This window comes from Pararge aegeria, chromosome 25 (assembly GCF_905163445.1).
Source record: "Pararge aegeria chromosome 25, ilParAegt1.1, whole genome shotgun sequence".
Classification (NCBI taxonomy): Eukaryota; Metazoa; Arthropoda; class Insecta; order Lepidoptera; family Nymphalidae; genus Pararge; species Pararge aegeria.
Genome location: NC_053204.1, coordinates 10,104,803 through 10,110,802, shown reverse-complemented (window position 1 = coordinate 10,110,802; position 6,000 = coordinate 10,104,803). Strand labels below are relative to the sequence as shown.

General features: G+C 35.3%; 1 protein-coding gene across 2 annotated transcripts in view; it reads left to right on the top strand.

Moving 5' to 3' along the window:
* Positions 1–1,196: 1,196 nt before the first annotated feature.
* The window catches only part of LOC120634824 (nephrin), a 391,882-nt gene continuing 387,078 nt past the window's right edge, over positions 1,197–6,000 (top strand). For both annotated transcript variants that reach the window (XM_039905648.1, XM_039905647.1), the window contains exon 1: positions 1,197–1,408. The gene's annotated coding sequence lies outside the window, so the exon portion shown is untranslated. The remainder of the gene's footprint in view (positions 1,409–6,000) is intronic.

The window sequence follows — 6,000 nt, the reverse complement described above, 5'->3', positions numbered from 1 at the left end:
CACCTCTAACTTTTCTAAGTTATTTGTTTTTTAGGAATTAAAATATCACTTGATTTAACGATGAAGGAAAACATCGTGAGGAAACCTGCATGCCGGAGAGTCCTCCATAACATTCTAAGGCGCGTGAAGTCCACCAATCCGCACTGGGCCAGCGTGGTGGACTACGGCCTTAACCCCTCCTCAGTGTGGGAGGAGACTCGTGCCTTGTAGTGGGCCGGTAATGGGTTGACATGATGATGACCTTTCTATAAAAGTGATATTTATTTATATAAATTCTTAATTAATATAGTTGTTAAATTCTTTTATGTTGCTTCCAACAAATCCCAAAATCTAACGTCATTTGCCCGCTACACCACCCCACAATATGACACCTTACGGCTAAAAAAGTCAAAATCTATATACAAGTTTAGTACCTATATACAAGGTAGTAGTTTGATTATAATATAAAACACAAGCGATTATATAACAGATATAAAACAGTTTGGGTACGAATTGCTCTCAAAATGTTATTGGTATAAAGACGCAATGTAAGATAGTGATAACAAAAGTGTTACCCGAGAATTTTGTTGTTGGCTTTCATAGATTAGAGCGCGTTTAGAATCATCGTATCTTTCCTTTTTAATTCACAAATGTTGTCATAATATGTCATCGTCACAACACATTATCAAGAAATATGTTTTAACTTATTACAAATGAACCTGTGAATAATTTAAAAAATTGAACATCAGGTTAATTTTTGTCATCAAAAAAGAGGGCTCGTGAAATAAAAATAAAACTTGATCCATTTCAATGCGTACAATAACATATAACTACGTGCAAAACAAAGGTCATAAGGTCACAGTAATTTTTAACTAACTCTGCATAGCTTAATCCAGATAATACCGATTCAGAATGAATCCCGCCTTAATCCCTATCCTAAAACCAATCCATTATTATATAACTCGCTGAGCTGAAAGATTCTCAAGAACATTCTAAATACGAGAAAAGCATTCCAAATTACGCATTCATTTTCATTCGAAAATCGAATCCGGGCAAAAAGCGTTAACGCTGCACGCAAGATGCTACGCGGGAATGAGATATACGCAGGCTCCCGGGGCTGTACTGATCAACCCTCCCCGCACGCCCCGCGTTGCCCTCTCATTCCCCCGCGCGTCACCCCACCCCCAAACACGGCATTCGGCTCCGAACCTCCGTAGCGTTCGGACGTGTTCCCGCGTCGCGTGGTCACACCTGTGGCTCAAAAACCAAATAGCACCAAAAACCGCGAGTTCGATTCAGGATTACAGTGTATAGTGAATGAAGTGTTAGTGATTTTTTATTTATCAATGAACGAGTTTTTCGTTTGACCGGTTTTTGGTCTGGTTTATTTCATCTTGGACATCCGTTGCGACCAGTTTGGACCGTGGGAGTATGTTTTTTTTTTAATCATGACATTTTCTAGATGAGGTTTTTTATATGTGGATACTTAAGTAGGTTTATTAACCTGTTTTAATTAGTACCGAGTATCGAAATGGGCATTAATAATATTAGGTTTCTATCGATACAGCAATTTGAATACGTGTTTATGGACGCTTTGTGTTTTTTAATTTGGAACTTGAAGCCTTTTACACAAACCTAAAAGTATTTATTGACATATATTGGAAACAAGTTATTGAACGTTCATGGAATCTGTGTTATTTCGAAACGTAAAGCTTATATTTTTATAGATCTACTTAAACCAAACCATATTTAAGTGGTTTAAATTTTAACGATCGTAATAATTATTAACAGGTAGTCAATACTATTGCTTTTAAATTGTAAGGAACTTAAAGGTATAGTTGATAACATAGTAAATTAATTTAATTACTTATATATGAAGCACATAAGTATATAATACCTTTTATGACCAATTAGAGATTTTGAAAATGAGAAGCGAGCGCGTTGAACTCTAAAATGGATATTTTTACTAAGCTGATTCTTAATAGAATTTCATAAAATTTAAAAGGTGCCATCAAATCTCCGTATGATTCCATATCATAATGAGTTTTTAATTAATTTTGAGGCGTAACATTTTGACACCTGTTCATTTTGTGTCAATATTCACGAATTGTGGTTGCAAGAATCTAAGATTAATAAACATTGACCATGTAATTAATACACCCAAATAATTAATTAATATTTAAGAAGCCTTTATAGCTCTACGGTATAAACTATAACGGTCGTAGATTCAAACCGCACCTGCCGCATACCTTGCTAGGTATATGCCTTTACGATTGTATAACCAGTAGTTGCAAAGTCAAAGTCCAATATTTTCTTATTTAAATCAATTTTTAAGTACTGAAATGACTTAAATTGCGCTAACTACATTCGTAAAAAACAAACGAAGGCTAGGTACGAGGTTTCCAAATGTGCCCTGGCAAACTTAGCCGGGTGTTCTTCTTGTTATCAAAATCTCACATATAAAACTATTTAAAAAAAAACATGATTAGAGCAATAATTCACATACTTACCGTTACTTTTTCAAAGTTTACCTACCCTTAAAAAAAATATATAAGGTAAAATTTTCAATGGGTTTTCTTATTAAACACTAAACAAAAACCGTTGGTGTGCTTGGGATAAAGAGTAGTCTTATGATATTTACGGTCCTTTTAACTAACTCTTTGACAAAAATCAAGGGGACTAGTTGCTTAGTTAGGGTGTTACAAATAAATAAACACATTTTCGCATTTACAATATTAGTTAAAATAAGCATCAACCAGATAACGTGCCATTGCTGAGGACTCTGCATGCTCATTAAAGTAAGGCTTTTAACAACCCGCGAGACTGTTCCAATGTGGGTTGGTGAACTTTAACAATAAAATAAATAAATAAATAAATATACTACGACAATACACACATCGCCATCTAGCCCCATAGTAAGCGTAGCTTGTGTTATGGGTACTAAGATGACTGATGAATAATTTAAAGAACAATATACATACATACTTGTAAAATACAGATAAACATCCAGACACAGAAAAACATTCATGTTCATCATACAAACATTTTCCAGCTGTGGGAATCGAACCTACGGCCTTGACTCAGAAAACAGGGTCGCTGCCCACTGCGCCAATCGGCCGTCATAATGTATTAATACTAAATAAGAAAAATATCCAGCATTATATCATGCAAAGTATAAGCCTAGCCTAGGAAAATGACTCTGAAGTAAAAAATCAAAACAAATTAGGGCGCCATATAATACTTTTTATGAACATTAAAGTTTGTATCGGTACTTGTATAGGACAGCCGAGTAATATTTTCAATAACTTGTGCAGATGATGTGTGTTTAACGTGCCCTAATTTCGGGTTATAGATAAAAAGAGGTGAACATATTTATTAATAACTAAGGAAGGTAGGACGGTAAATTTTAGAGGACCGACGTCCGGACGGACATGTGCGGTTTAAATTGAACGTAAAATTCAAATTTTCTTATCTGTAGGTAGCATTATAAATTAAGTTATTGATTAAACATCGTAACTTAAATCGTTTGTTGGTAGGTACTTGCAAAGTATCTTTTAATACATTGCAACTATACATAAGGTAATCCTTTTTGTAAACGCTTTATATTAGCTTCACCTGTATGTATATACTATATACTACGACAATACACACATCGCCATCTAGCCCCAAAGTAATTGTAGCTTGTGTTATGGGTACTAAGATGACTGATGAATAATTTTAAGAATAATATACATACATACCTATAAAATACAGATAAACATCCAGACACTGAAAAAACATTTATGTTCATCACATCACATTTTTCAGTAGTGGAAATCGAACCCACAGCCTTGGACTCTGAAAGTAGGTTCCCTGCCCACTGCGCCAGTCGGATGTATGTTTGTTACAGACTCATTTGGACTTGATGTTAACCCTCTTCAAACGGTCTGATTTCGTTCAAACTTTGAAGATATATCGATAACCGATCACAGAACACTAATTTGATAAGATTATTCTTTTTTTAAATTTACAAGATAAGTTTTTTTTTTAATTTATATAATTTTCATCTAAGCCTAGTCGATAGGACAGGAATGATGTTAATTTTAATTTCCGACCATTGTCTTTAGCCGATTTCTCTAATATTAACAAATTAGATCGTGAATGGTTTACCGATTAATTTTGCTATAAAGAGTAGTTTATAAACTAAACTAAAAGGTAGAAATTACTTTTTAAGTTTTTGGGAACTATTATTTCATTTATTTTTTTACACTAATATTTTTTTTTATATTGTTTAACACTAAAATTTAATGTGTAGGGTAGGTAGATAGGTTAAAATAAAATAAATAAAATAAATATACTGCGACAATACACACATCGCCATCTAGCCCCAAAGTAAGCGTAGCTTGTGTTATGGGTACTAAGATGACTGATGAATATTTTTATGTATAATATACATAAATAAGAGCAATATACATATAAACACCCAGACACTGAAAAACATTCATGCTCATCACACAAACATTTTCCAGTAGTGGGAATCGAACCCACGGCCTTGGACTCAGAAAGCAGGGTCGCTGCAAACTGCGCCAATCGGCCGTCTATTTTTGAACTAGCACTCCTGCGTTTTCCAATACAAAGATTCTAATTAGACTTGTAGTTCGTGAGATTACCATGTTAAAACAATAAAGCAAATGAACTCTTCTGCTTTCCTATAGGTTCCTATTATGTATAGATAATTTGGGTTTTGATATACCTACCTAGGTACCTAGATAGTTGTTAAGAAACTATATTCTTTCCTAATCATCATGTACAGGGCGCGAGTGTCCTCCCGCAATGAGTTAAAGCCGTGATCCTTAACGCTTGCGAAGTGCCGGTATATTCTGTACGTTTCCATAATTTAAGAAAAATACAAAAATCGTAGCGCCGATAGGCATAGTGGGTAGAACTTCGACTTTAGCTTCGAGGGGCCGAGTTCGAATTCCAGCACGTACCTCTAACTGTTCTAAGTTATGAGCATTTTAAATACCTAATTAAAATATCTGACGGTGCATAGTCAGTACATATATGAAAATTTAATTTATGTCCATAAAAATATATCAAAATTAAAAAAAAAATGCACTGTAACAATATAAATATTAGAAACAAAAATAAACTCGTTGTGCAGTTTACTAGGCTACACAAAATTGCAAATTCATTCAAGGGCAATTGTATATTATTTTATAACAAATTACCAAATGAAATCTTTGAGTTGTCTCTCAATAAGTTCAAAGTTTATATAAAACGTAAGCTTACAGAAAAATCCTATTATAACATTAAGGATTATTTAAACGATAAAAAAGCTTGGGTGTGAATTGCTCTAGCTTCATAGCTTAATTTAAATTTACTGGAAGATGGTGATAACAAAAAAATAAATTTACCCGGCTAAGTTTGTTGTGGGCTCTTCTTAGACCAGGGCGCGTTTGGAACCCTCGTAGCTTTAGATTTAAGTTGGCGAACGAAGTTATCACCATCCCGTTACAATTATGTAAACAAATATGTATGAACGCTTCATAAGTGCCTGTGATAGGCGTACATGAATAAAGAAATTTTGAATTTGAATTTTGAATTTATCACTTGCCGCAACGGTGAATGAAAACATCGTGAGGAAACCTGCATGCCAGAGAGTTCTCCACAATGTTCTCGAAGGTGTGTGGAGTCCACCAATCCTCACTGGACCAGCGTGGTGGACTACGGCCGTAACCCCTTCTTATTGTGGGAGGTGACCCTCGCTATATGGCCGTTAATGGATTGATGTGATGACCAAATTCATTAATCCAGTCCTTTTAACGCTGGCACAGTCGAACGCTCATACTAGGGAGGGATTTGGAGCATCATCATCATCATCATCTCAACCAATTGACGTCCACTGCTGGACATAGGTCTTTTGTAGGGAGTTCCACAATGCACGGTCCTGGGCCGCTTGCCTCCAACGGTTCCCAGCTACTCGCCTGATGTCATCTGTCCACCTCGTTTGGGGCCGACCTACGCTGCGTTTACCGGTGC